This window comes from Somniosus microcephalus, chromosome 32, assembly GCF_052327205.1.
Source record: "Somniosus microcephalus isolate GS21.2 chromosome 32, FLI_Smic_1.0, whole genome shotgun sequence".
In the NCBI taxonomy this organism is placed as follows: domain Eukaryota; kingdom Metazoa; phylum Chordata; class Chondrichthyes; order Squaliformes; family Somniosidae; genus Somniosus; species Somniosus microcephalus.
The window spans coordinates 19,659,907-19,673,823 of NC_141018.1; the positions used below are offsets into that span (position 1 = coordinate 19,659,907).

At 46.7% G+C, this 13,917-nt stretch overlaps 1 pseudogene across 1 annotated transcript in view; it reads right to left on the reverse strand.

The window, feature by feature from the left end:
* Positions 1-12,485: 12,485 nt before the first annotated feature.
* LOC147097325 (semaphorin-7A-like) overlaps positions 12,486-13,917 on the reverse strand; it is a 56,869-nt pseudogene continuing 55,437 nt past the window's right edge. Inside the window, exon 14 of the transcript XR_015074356.1 lies at positions 12,486-13,775. The product of XR_015074356.1 is annotated as a semaphorin-7A-like (transcript). The remainder of the gene's footprint in view (positions 13,776-13,917) is intronic.

Consider the following 13,917-nt stretch of genomic DNA (forward strand, 5'->3'; position numbering starts at 1 on the left):
CAGTAAAAACAGATGGTGAGGGCCAAACCCCAAGCTGAACAGCAATGGACCAGGTGTGCTGTCACAGTTCTGGCATTCAGTGTAATGTGTAAACCTGCTCTATGGAACATGGTGTGCCAACTGATTAAAGGCAGCGGACACACTGCAGAGGTAGTTAAGTGTCAGACTGTAAAAACATGTTGCAACGTTGAAACCATTTTCCTCTAAAAACTGCTTAAATGTTCGTTCATAAGTAATTTTCTTCTGACAAATGTGACTGCATCAGTGACTCACAAAAGAAAGAACTTGCATTTCTATAGCGCCTTCATGACCTCGGGACGTCCCAAAGCGCTTTACAGCCAATGAACTGTTTTGTGACGTGCAGTCACTGTTGTAATGTAGGAAACGCGGCTGACAAGTTGCGCACAGCAAGCTCCCGCAAACGGCATCTGCTTTAGTGATGTTGGTTGAGGGATTGACGTTGGCCAAGAAACAAAAGAGACTTAATAGCTTGATCAAAGTGCTCATAGTAACAGGAACACAGTAATGGCCAAAAACAAACAGGCAATGTCGGCAGCTCACAACAGAAAGAGGTAACGGTAAACTGGCCATGCAGTGATGGCACTGTACAAAGCTGGCCCTGGACAGGATCAGTGAAATCTGGATCCCGTGTCTCTTCACTCCTCGGCTGCCTTCTACCCTCCCTCCCTCCCTCGCTGGGAAATTAGGTACTTCTCCCCCCTCCATCCGACTTCCTGGCCCTCAGAACCGGTGGAGTCAGCTAGCAAGCTTGCTCAGCTTTGCCTAAGCTTCCTGTCCCCAGATGCCTGCGCAGGGGGCTGAGTTGGCGGGGCCAAAGGATGCATTCCCTGGCGAGGAGAGAATACGAGAATAGGCAAGGGACATGCTGGCCCCTCCCTTGCCATTGGAGAGACTGCTGGCAAAGGTGGAGATGGATGGATGGATGGACGGAGGGATGGATGAGATGGAGGATAAGATGGATGAATGAGAAGTCATGGAAATGCCAAATGTGAACTCGAGGATGGTCTGGGAAAAGCCAAGCTGAAAGGGCGAGAGGGATGATGATGGGGCGCCACCACTCGCAGTCTCCAGCAGGGGTTTGACTTGTCGATTTACCATACTGAGATAGTTATCACCAAGGAGATGCAGCAGTGTAAACCCAACGCACGCACTGTAAGGAGGGGCCACCTATTCCGCGGGGCCATCCCGGCACAGTGGGCTACCAGCACGGACGTGAATGCCAATGGCCAGCTGATGCTTTTGGTCAGCCGTTATGTTCCAGTCTGTCAAAATACAGTAGGATGGACAGTGAAGGATTGCGGGACATAAGAACATAAGAAACGGGAGCAGGAGTCGGCCAATCGGCCCCGCGAGCCTGCTCCGCCATTCAGTGAGATCATGGCTGATCCAATCTTGGCCTCAACTCCACTTTCCCGCTCTCTCCCCATACCCCTCGACTCCCCTGTAGCTCAAATGTCTGTCAGTCTCCGCCTCAAATATATTCAATGACTCCGCCTCCACAGCTCTCCGGGGTAGAGAATTCCAAAGATTCACGACCCTCTGAGAGAAGAAATTCCTCCTCATTAGACATGGGCAATAGGGTTAAAATGCCAGTGGGGGAGGGGAAATCTGCCCTGGAGTTTTAAAAGCACAGTACTCAACAGCTCAAAGCAAGTCAACTGGCAAGACTCATCAGAGTGACCTTTGAGAAATATGAGCAGGCCCAGAAACTGGTTGAAAGTGGCCTCAGTCTTTACTCCGGCAGGTCTGGGAGTGCCAGGGATTCGGTCGTAGAAGAGCAGAGACTGAGACTACCACAAATTGTGCCTGGTGTGGCCGGGGTGGGGGTGGGGGTCACACAGCACCGCAGGTCAAAGCCCAATGCCACCTGCGCCAATGGAGGAGGAGCCCACCCACTCTCTGCCTGCTGCTGACCTCACGTCAGGGAACTGAAATGTCCAGAGAGCAAACCTGGCCAGCAGGAGAACCTGAAAGAGGGCAGACTGGTGGTGGTCCTGGTCGTGGAAAGAGCTGGTGACAAGGTTTGGAATAATGGACTGTGAAACGCCTGCTCCACATCCCCAGTGAGCTGATCCAAAGGACATTGGGCTTTGCAGTCAGAGTGGGCACATCAGTTTACGCCAGCCTTTAACCAACAACAGGAGTTTCCTGGGGCCCAGTTCTGAGCCACTTCTGTTCCTCATTTAGGCCAATGACGTTCGAACACCTGAACGAAGGGTTGGGGCCTTGCGCACAGTTTGCTGATTGTTTACCATTTGAATCTCCTCCAAGAGCTCGGAAATGCTGTGGGAAAGCTCCAGAGAGGCCTGGGGGATCTGGCGGAATTGGCAGCCAATGGGGTCTCTGCTGAACCCCAGAGAATCACAGTGCGAGCTATTCTCCAACAGAAGCAAGCACAAGATGTGAGGATCGAGCTGCTGTCAAAACCAAACCAAGACCGGCAGATGGCAGAGCTTCCTGGGTTACCTCGCCAGAGGACTGGGACTTGGACACGGCCCATCTATGATCTCGCTGGCAGGGCATCAGCCGACTCGGCCAATACCAATTCTACCGTGGAAAGAAGCACAGAGCCAGGCCCAGCGCTTTCACCAGGCTATACAAAGCCGACATTCAACCAACCCTGGGATATGACCTCCCTAACAGCACTGTGGGAGCACCTTCACCTCACGGACTGCAGCGTTTCAGGAAGGCAGCTCATCACCACCTTCTCAAGGGCATTTAGGGATGGGCCACTGTTAAGTATGTGTATTGTATTGAACAATTAACACAAAGACTTAAACGTATAACTCAAACAGGTCTTTACTGGTTGGAGGTAGGGACTGCACGTAGGTCTTTACTTCATGCCCACAGGCGGGAACTGAGGGGAGATCAGTACCCACAGTACTATTTATACCCCTATGGCCAGGAGTGGTACTGCGTATCACTACGCCCTACAAGTAGTGCAGTCCTGTCCATAGGTTCAAAGTAGCACACATATTACATACACAACATTCCTCCCTTCTTAGCTTTACAGTCATCTCCCCATTTAACATAACGTAATAACATATATACATATATAACTTCAGGTTTACATAACAGAATAACATAGATACATAGATAACTTCATGTCAAAACAGATCACAGATTCAGTCTCTGCGGAAAACAGTTCACAGATTCAATCTCTGTGGTGTAGTCGGTTCACGTTGCTGGAGTGACTCATTCAATAGTCCTTCCATGGATTTAACAGTTTGAACTTCCGAACTGAATTGGCTCCGTTCGGAGGGACCACGTGTGTGATCTGGTAGAGGTAATAATGGTTCAGATGGGTCATCTTCTGTTTCGACTTTTCCTTTTCTGCTTCTTGGAGACTCTCTGGGCTCCACTGTCAGCTGCCAGCTGCATGCGCAGTTCCTCCTTCTCTTCCTCCTTTTTCCGTAGTAGAGCCACCTTCTCCCGATGTTCCATAGACTTTCGGTGCTCCTCCATGATTTCTGTATGGTGGGAGTCGAAGTTACAAGTTGGGCAGGACAGGACATAGTAATATTCGGTGTCTTCCTGATCTAGGCCAGCGAGAGGGTCTTCTATTTCCTCCATACCCAGCTGGGCGTTAGCCAGCTTTTGTTCCAAGTCCAGACATCTTTCCTGAAGAGACTTCTTCATGCGTACCTCTTCATCCAGCTTTTTCTGGGCTTTCAGCAAGTCGTTTACTAATGACCTCATTTGAGATTTTACTACTTCAACTTCTTTTGGAGATTGATTGATCGGACTATTCAATCCCTCTACCGGAGCAGCTGTTTCAGCAGTCTGTTGTTCTACGTTGACGTGAGTCAGCGTACTTTTGGCATCCAAGGGCTGCTCTGTTGCAGTCATCTCAGTCTGTGTTGCCACCTCAGCTCTTCCAATAACCTTTGAGAGCTCCGAACCCCTTTCGTTTGAATATTGAAGTTCGTGTTCAAGTTTTTCCCATTTCAGAGTCCTGTCCTTCAGCATATGCAGGAGTTGGCTGACCGTTAACTCCTCTGACATCAGACGTTTTGTGTGCTCCTGCTCCATTTTCTCCATCAGCTGCTTCTGTTCTCTTTCCAGATTCTCCAACTCTATATCAAAGAACTCTTTCGTTGCATTCAACTCTTGCTCAAAACGGCGAAGCATTTGTTCTAATTGCTGTTGTAGTTTGAAATGGAGTTGAGTTCGAGCCCGGTGTCCCTCAGAAATGGGCACATCAGTAGACTTGCCAGACTCAGAATCCACAGTTAAACTATGTTGTTGTTGCTCAGTGGAATTCTGTGCTGAAACTTTGTCTTTTGCACCTGAGTTGGGCTTACCATCATCCGTTCCAGAGTCTGGGCCGACTATCTTCACCGAGTTCTCACTCGTTATTGTTTGTAGGAAATGCCAGTCCATATTCATTTTCCTAATCCACTCCCGTCCTAGTAGTGGAGGACCTCCTTCAGATATCACATATAAGTCCATTATTTGACTGTCTTCGCCCTTGTGGACCACTGCAACCTCTATTTTCCCGATGGGGTACACTCTTTGCCCCGTGTATGTTTTCAATCTAATCCCCGTATCCTGTAGGGGAATATGTTGGAATAACTTTCCGTAATCTTTCTTATTTATGACCGTCAATGCCGATCCAGTGTCCAATTCCAGTTTTACTTGGACTCCTTCTATCTGAAGAGTGACCCAAATTGTCTGGAGGTCTGCACCCTTACCAGCGTTGAGTACTCTTAAGCTAGCCAGTTCATTACAGCTTAAGCTAGCCAGTTCATTACTGCTAGCATCTGAATCGGACTCCTGTTCGGCCACCTTGTGTACCTTTGCGTATTTTCCTTGCGGTGACTTCTTGTTGCTGGTCTTCTTCGCTGACCTGCATACTCTAGCTATATGTCCAAGCCTACCACAAGTTCTACATTCTTGGTTTTTAAACCAACACTGGTTCTGATCATGCGTTGTCTTTCCACAACGATAACATTTGCCAGAACTCACACCCAATTTGTGTGCACTGAGCTCCGGTGACCGTAGCTGCATTACTGCCGTGCCTCTCGCTGCGGCTTCGTGTGCTGCTGCCATAGTGACCGCCTTCTCAAGCGTCAGCTCATTCTCCTCGAGCAGCCGCTTTTGTGTATCCTGTTTAAATAAACCACACACAAATTTGTCTCATAGTGCATCTGTCAGTCCCGTTCCAAACTGGCAATATTTCGCTAATTTACGCAATTCCAGCAAATATTCAGCATTGCTTTCATGCTGTAGCTGCCTTCTGTCGTAAAATTTAAATCGTTCCGCTAGCATCAGCGGCGTGGGGTTTAGATGATCTTTCAGGACAGTAACAATCTCATCGAACGTCTTATCCGTCGGTTCATCTGGTGATAACAGGTGTTTCAATTGCCCGTATGTCTTCACACCCATTAAATTTAATAATGTTAGAGCTTTATCTTGGTCACGAATTTTATTGGCCTTACAATAATTTTTTACTCTTTCAACATATATGGCCCAATCTTCGAGGTCACTATCAAAGGTGCTAATATTCCCGTGTTTAGGCATTGTAGATTTGCAATTTCTCAGATTTTATTTTCTTTACTTGTTATCAAAGATGGCGGCTTCCCGCTCTTGCCGTCGTCCTCCGCCCACAAAATGGCGGTTTTCCCGCGCTTGGCGGTCTTCACCCGTCCCCCGACGCCGTCTCCCTTCAGCCCCCGAGTGCGGCCCTTATCTTCGCCGCGATCGCCCGAGTGCGGCCCTTATCCTTGGTCCCGATCGCTGGCCCGCGCTGCGCCTCGCACTTGAAGCGGCTCCCGGCCTCTGGCTCACCCGCTCGCGCGGCTCTTGCTCGCTCCCTCCCGGGCTCTGGCTTACCCACGAGGTTATGGAGGCTTCAGGGTCCTAATGCCTGTCGCATCCAGTCGCTGGAAGCTGTCAGGATTTCTGCTGCCCTTCAGTTTTGAGTGGGGTGTTGAGGATTGAAACCTCTCTTCAACGTCCTGTCTTTGGACGAAGCCGCCGTGGAATAACTGCCGCAGGGTTTGAACCGACTCGTCGCCAGTGTTAAGTATGTGTATTGTATTGAACAATTAACACAAAGACTTAAACGTATAACTCAAACAGGTCTTTACTGGTTGGAGGTAGGGACTGCACGTAGGTCTTTACTTCATGCCCACAGGCGGGAACTGAGGGGAGATCAGTACCCACAGTACTATTTATACCCCTATGGCCAGGAGTGGTACTGCGTATCACTACGCCCTGCAAGTAGTGCAGTCCTGTCCATAGGTTCAAAGTAGCACACATATTACATACACAACAGCCACAAATACTGGCCTTGTCAGCAACGCCCGCATCCTGTGAATGAATTTAAAAAAAGATATGACCATCCCGCCGGGTGAACAGCGAGCCTGCCCCTGATGAGGAGGCTCCAGTCAATCGGGAACCGAGCAGATTTTCTCTCTAGGCTTCTGCCCATCTGGACCAAGTTGTGCCATTCTTCCCTGTTTCCCAGGTCAGATTCACTTCCTGAATGACTGCCAGTACCTGCTCCAGCCACAATGCACCTCCCCTTTAAGAGGTGCAGGCTTAGCTTTAAGCAGAACAGGCTAGCTTTAACTGATGCTAGCAAGTTACGATTTTGGAATCCCTGCTGATGCATGCAGCCAACAAACAGTGCTGGCTGCATACTGTAATTATTCAAATAGGCAGGCAGCACAAAGTTGGCATGCTGTCTGCATTGCAATCAATGGGCGTGGGTTAATCACGATCCCCGCGCCCGTTTTCGGGTGGCGATCCAATTTAGCATCCCTGTGTTTCAAACTGTTTTATGTCGGCGAAAAGCGGACTTCATGAGCATTGAAAGTGTCACTAGTATTTAGACACCAAGGAACAGAGTCCTGAGCAGGTAGAAGAATAGACTTCAGTCCAGCAAAGTGCATGAAATACAATTCAAAGTTGCAAGCACTAAAAAGTTTCAGTTAATCACAAAATAAACATGGAAATACCACAAATTATAAACATGCAATTATCATTCATAAGGTGCATTTTAAGCAAATCTTTCTGTATTGTAACTTAACATAGATTACCAGTATACGGTAATTTTATAAAATTATCTTCATTAAGCAAAAATGATTGCGATAAAATGCTTGAGGAAATATGAAGTTATTTAGAGAGGCAAGGAGCCAATTTGGGAATGAGAACCTGCATGAACTTGGCCAGAATTTGGTGACAAATTCTGTCTGATAACGCTCCTGTGGTGCTAGGGAGGAAATCAGAGTAGAGCCTTATCCTGTCTGTATCCACAGTGCTTGCCAACGGGAATCAAAACAGGAAGAATGGACATAATTGCAAAATACTGCGGATGCTGGAAATCTGAAATAACAACAGAAAATGCCGGACAATTTGTTTTCCACAGAATCTTACAGCACAGAAGGAGGCCATTCGGCCCATCGAGTCTGCGCCGGCTCTTTCGAAGAGCAATCCAGTCAGTCCCACTCCCCAGCTCTTTCCCCACATCCCTGCAATTTTTTCTCCTTCAAGTATTTATCCAATTCCCTCTTGAAGGCTGCTATTGAATCTGTGTCCACCGCCCTATCAGGCAGCGCATTCCAAATCCTAACCACTCGCTGTGAAAAAAAGATTTTCCTCCTGTCGCCTCTGGTTCTTTTGCCAATCACCTTGAATCTGGGCCCTCTCGTTATTCAGCTGTTTCTCTTCATTTTCTCTTACTAAACCTTTCATGATTTTAAACACCTCTATCAAAGTTGGAAACACTAAAAAATTTCAGCTAATCACAAAATAAATATGGAAATACCACAAATTATAAATGTAGTTCTCATTCATAAGGTGCATTCTAAGCAAATCTTTCTGCATTGTAACAACATAGATTGTTCAGTACATGGTAATTTTATTAAAGTTTCTTCGTTCAGCAAAAATGATTGCGATAAAATGTTTGGGGAAATACAAAGTTATTTAGAGAGTGGCGGAGCCGATTTGAGAATGAGAACCTGTATGAACTTGGGGCTGCATTTGGTGTCAATTTTTGTTTGATAATCGCTCCTGTGAAGCACCTCGGGATGTTTTACTATGTTGAAAGCGCTATTTAAACAGCAAGTTGTTGTTGTATAATGAAACCAGCCCCGAGAAACACTTCTTGCTCAGTTCGGAGTCGGAGTTTGTTGCTCTCGCGGTGAAACAAGGCCCTAGACTCCAGTACTGGTGCTGGCTCAGTGAATCTGGGTGGGTAGAGGGAACCAGTTCAGTTCCAACGCAGGACCTTGCTCACCTGTACACTGCACTTGAAAAAACAATTGTGCTTGAGGCTCTGTAGCTGTTACACGGTTCTTATGTGGACGCGCAGCCCGGATAAACTCTGCGTGTGGAACGTACGCCACCAGAGCTTCCACAAGAAAAGCACAGCCGTTATAATACTAAGCGACATCTGCGGTGACGCGTCCGAACATCACCGAGCTAAATACAACCAAGCCTAAAGCTTGAAGGTGAAGGCGCCATTTAAGAGGACGATGCCATTTGCCCAATCGCTGCACTTCGGCGGCGTCACCTGCTCTCCCCCCCCCCCCCATCACTGTCGTCATTGGAAACGAGCGGCCAGTCCCTGCCGCTCAGATCTAGAATGCTCCGTGCAACTTGGAGGCCACAGCCCACCTTTCAAACACTTGAGGACTCCATGGCATGGCTGAGGCGGGACAGGGCGCAGCGTCAGACTGCCCCACAGGTTTTGTGCTCTGTTTCAATTTCACAAGGCCAGTCACAAAGCAAGGATCAACTGACGCTGTGTGAGTCTAATCAGTTGTCATAGTGCCGCTTGTGCTTTCACTTCCAACCATGCAGTTCTCCCTCCACCCTTTGTCTTGTCACAACATCCACACCAAAATAACATCTTTCACGCTAAGCGTGCCCATACTACTGAGAATTGTTGTTCTCACAAGATGCTTATCTTAGATCAGCCACCTAGAACAGCCCTATTCCCCCGACTATCTAATTGTTTCTTAAATGAGTTCATTTTCAGAGCTGAAGTAACGATTTACACTGCGTCAAATTGGGCCTTTGATATGGGCTCTTTCAGGACTCCACGAGAACGATTCACTTCACAAACAACTCCTTCTCAAGGGCAATTAGGGATGGGCAATAAATGCCGGCCTTGCCAGCGACGTCCACATCCCATGAACGAATAAAAAAACCTCCCTATGGTCTAGTACGAGATAGAGATAGGTTACCAAGGTGGGTCGAATGAATCTAACGCAGAGGAACCCAGTCACATGTTAGTCTTGTTACACAGTTTCAGTTATAACTCACTTTGTTTTCCCAATTTTTTCCCCTCTTCTGAAAGTACCTGGTGTCCAACAGGGGCAAATAGCTCTCTAGTACCGTGCACTGATGACCATTCTTTAGCCGCGAGTCCACACACTGACTATTCAGCTGTGGATGCATCACAGCCGAGCCGGTCCTCAACCATCGTCCACACTGTCCAGCAAGAGTCACTGGGCTGGACAGCAATCCTGACTGATTGTCCCATTCCTGGCCCAGAAGCTGAGGCTAACATTAGTAACCCAGGTCACCACCTTATCTGAGGTCAGCTCGCTCAGTACAGACCAGGGGTGAAACCTGGGGCCCTCCACTCTGGACAGCTGAGAACCACAGTTTGGGATACATACTCTCAAAGGGCCATCAGTGGGGCATGTTTAACACCCACAGCCAATGTAAGACATCCAGAGCTGCAACCTTAGAGCAGAACACTGTTGTTACATAGGATTTACAGCACAGAAACAGGCCATTTGACCCAACAGGTCCATGCCAATGTTTATGCTCCACACGAGCCTCTTCACACTTTACTTCATCTCACCCTATCAACATATCCTTCTATTCCTTTCTCCCTCATGTGTTCATCTAGCTTCCCCTTAAATACACCTACGCTAATCGCCTCAATCACACTGTTTGATAGCGAGTTCTACATCCTCATCACTCTCTGAGTTAAGGAAATGTACAAGAAACACACAAAGGGCAAGTGATCCTGACCTTGAGTTATCTTAGCTCTTTTCCCCATTTGCATGTTCCTTATTCAATCATCCTTCTGCCTTAGAATAGAGTATGGAAAAATATTGACATTGATATTTACAGGGAACGGTAGCATAGTGGTTATGTTACTGGACTAGTAATCCAGCAAAGCCTGGGCTAATGATCTGGCAATACATGAGTTCAAATCCCACCACAGCAGTGGGGGAATTTAAAATAAATCTGAAATAAAAAGCTAGTATCAGTAATGGTGACCATGAAACTACTGGATTGTTGTAAAAACCCATCTGGTTCACTAATGTCCTTTAGAGAAGGAAATCTACTGTCCTTACCCGGTCTGGCCTATATGTGACTCCAGACCCACAGCAATGTGGTTGACCCTTAACTGCTCTCTGAAATGGCCACTAGCAAGCCACTCAGTTGTCTCACCACCTTCTCAAGGACAATTAGGGATGGGCAATAAATGCTGGCCTTGCCAGCGACACCCACATCCCATAAACAATTAAAAACATAATATGGAGCTCTCTGGTTCCTGTTATACAACTTTTCTGAGCTGTTTGCAATTTCCATATTTGATTGCTTGTGGATTCCTGCACTGGAAACTCAGATTAATTGCTGACAGGTTCACGTAGGTGACACCCAGAAACTGTCCGGTTTTGCCCTGGTAATTACCAGAAAGTTCAACATGTGGAAAGATTCCAGTAACAAACGGTCAACATTTAGAAACTAGCGCGGGTGAATAGACTGGGTGAATGGGTGACATGTTTCTAGGACGTCCCCTGGCCCCTCTTCGGCTCATTTAAGAGGTATGCAAAATCAGAATCATGGAATGACGGCGCATTCTGCAGACAGGCGCTGGCAATCTATCCATTTAGTCCTTTCCCATTGCTCTATTTAAGTTTTTCTCATTCAAATTTTTGCCCACTTCCCTTTTAAGAGCTATTATGGATTCCGCTTCCAGCACTGTTTCCATGTGCTAACAACCCTCTGCATTAAGAAAAAATTGTCCTAACTGCTCCCCTTGTTGTTTGGTGTTGGTCTTTATGCCCTCCGGTTACTCACTCCCCAAAGAATGGAAATAGTTTTTCCTTATCAAAACCCCCTCAGAATGTTCAGCACCTCACAGAATGATACTGGGGCTACATACATATGAATTAGGAGCAGGAGTAGGACACTCGGCCCCTCGAGTCTGCTCCGCCATTCAATAAGATCATGGCAGACCTGATTACTGATCTGATTACTAAAAGGGTTAAATTACGAGGACAGGTTGCATAGACCGGGTTGTGTTCCCTTGAGTTTAGAAGATTAAGGGGTGATTAATTGAGGTGTTTAAGATGATTAAAGGATTTGATAGGGGAGACAGAGAGAAGCTGTTTCTTCTAGTGGGGAATCCAGAACAAGGGGGCAGAACCTTAAAATTAGAGCCAGGCCGTTCAGGGGTGATGTCAGGAAACATTTCTTCACACAAAGGGTAGTGGAAATCTGGAGCTCTCTCCCCCAAAAAGCTGTGGATGCTGGGGGACCAACTGAAAATGTCAAAACTGAGATTGATCGATTTTTGTTAAAACATAAGAACACCTTGGGCTGGATTTTACCAGCCCTGAGGAGGCGGGTCTGGAGGCAGGACTGCTGGGAAAATCCCCAGAAATGGGAGCAGGTCCCAAACCCGCTCCCAACCCGCCTCCAACCAATCTTCCCGGGAGTCGGGTCCCCGATTTGCGCAGGCAGCTAAGAGACTTTTCCCAATTCGACTGCTGCTGCGGGCTTCCCAATGTCGGGGATCCCCGCCAGGGCAAGTGAGGCGTGCTGTGGGTCTGTTGTTATGTGGGTGTTTGGATGACAGCTGCAGAAGTGGTGTGAAGCATGCAATCGGACACAGGTTAGTATCAGAGCGAAGGAAATGTTGTGAAAGTAATTTTTAATGTGGTTAGCTGTTTCTGCAGGTGACAAGCTGCGAGGTGTTTGTGTAGGCTCATCTCATTGGGAGAAGTGACAGATGGCTTCTGCAAATCTCAGCTTCAGCTGCCATCTGTTTTATCCTAAGGAGAGAGTAATTGGAGAGCCTGGGTGCAAGGGCTCACCTTTGGACAGTGATTGTCAGTGTTTGACAGCACCTCAATGCTGTCAAACACTGTCAAATCATCTGTTGTAGCACTTTTTCTTACTACTGTTCAGACCTCGAGAATTACGAATTCGCTTAACAATGACAGACAAGGATGGGGATAGGGTGGGATATGTGTTGGTATAGGGGTTACGGGGATCGGGTGGGATATGTGTCGGTGCAGGCTCGATGGGCCGAAATGGCCTCTATCTGCACTGTGGGGTTTCTGTGATTGATTCTGTGATGTGATCAATAAAATTGGTCTTTTAATCAGACTATAGTTCAAAATTCAAGTGTACATAAAAGCACCTTGGCAATAAGTTCAAAGAACTCCCGGCAATAAATATGCCGGCAACTTATTAATTCAAAGTATATAAACATGCCCCTTTAATGATTCAATTGTACATAAAAGTACCTCCTTTAACAATATCTAAGCCCATGTCCAATTTTCATACATACTTCTTCATTTATGGGTGATCGGTTAAAGGAAACTAAGTCGAAACATAAACTGGCCAGTTTTCTCACTTCAATCTTCCTCCTGCTTGGTCTTCTCTGTTCTTCTTATTTCTGAAAACTCCCGCCACTGGGTTATAAGGCCTCGTTGATCGTAAATTACTCTCTGCCTCCCTTGGATAGGTCTGTTCCACTCCAAACCTTCCCTCATTGGGGTTCCATCCACATGACACATTCCTGTTCCTGTGAGATGTATGTTCTCCCCTTCTTGTTCAGGTGGCCTCTCAAACAAAGAACACATACTGACCACCATTTTATGTCTTCACAAACAAAGAACACATGCTGATTTCTTATATTTTAAATCCGTCTATTATCATCTTTCAATTCGTTCGCAATTTCGATCTCCACACAGTAGCAGCGGTTTTATTACAGTTTTTAGAATCTTAACATTGTCAAACAAGTGTGGTGCATATGTCTTTAAGAAAACCGGCAGATGAAGAGTCAGCAACTGACGTCATCTGACACCGGCTTTCCCTTAATTGGCTAGCCAATTAGGGCAAACGAGCGTCTGTTCATCAGACGTCGCTGGGGGCGGGACTAGAACCCGAAAACCAGCAGTCCCACCTCGAACTCGGCCTGGAAGGAAAGATCCCACCCCTTAAATCTGTGCCCTCTGGTTATCAACCCTTCAGCCATTGGAAACAGTTTCTCTTCATTTTCTCTATCTGAACTTTTCATGGTTTTAAACACCTCCATCAAATCTCCTCTTAGCCTTCTCTGCTCTAAAGAGACCAACCCCAGGGTACAAGAAGATGAATTGTTGCTCAAATTCAGTGCAAAAAGAGAGCTATGACTGTCATCAAAACAGAATACAAAGCAACAGTGTATCTGGATAAATATACTGAAGATCCACTGTTGTCCTGAATGAAATAAGAAATATGAAGCTGTTCATGTCCTCCTTCATTTGAAGTACATTTGTAAGAGCCACCCACACCTTCAGAAAGGTTGTTTAAGAAGAGCAGACATTCATCTTCATCCGAAGAACAGTCCAGCTTCTTGGAGTTATTGACCTTCCATGAGTAATCTGCATGAAGGGAGTGCTTTGGACAGGACAGGTACACTGGTATATATCCTTCGAGGGGGAGAGAGAGGAGCATATCATGGTCCGGTTCGTCACTGTTTCTCTGTGAAGAACGCAAATATCCAACTAGGAGGAAGAAAATCGAAATCATTAGTTTGCTGTCTTGTTAAAGCTGTCTTCAACAAACTCAGACTTCTGAACTGTTGAGATTCTGCATATTTTGGTGTTAAACTGCTTTTTATAATTATTTCAGTTCAGACTTTCCACC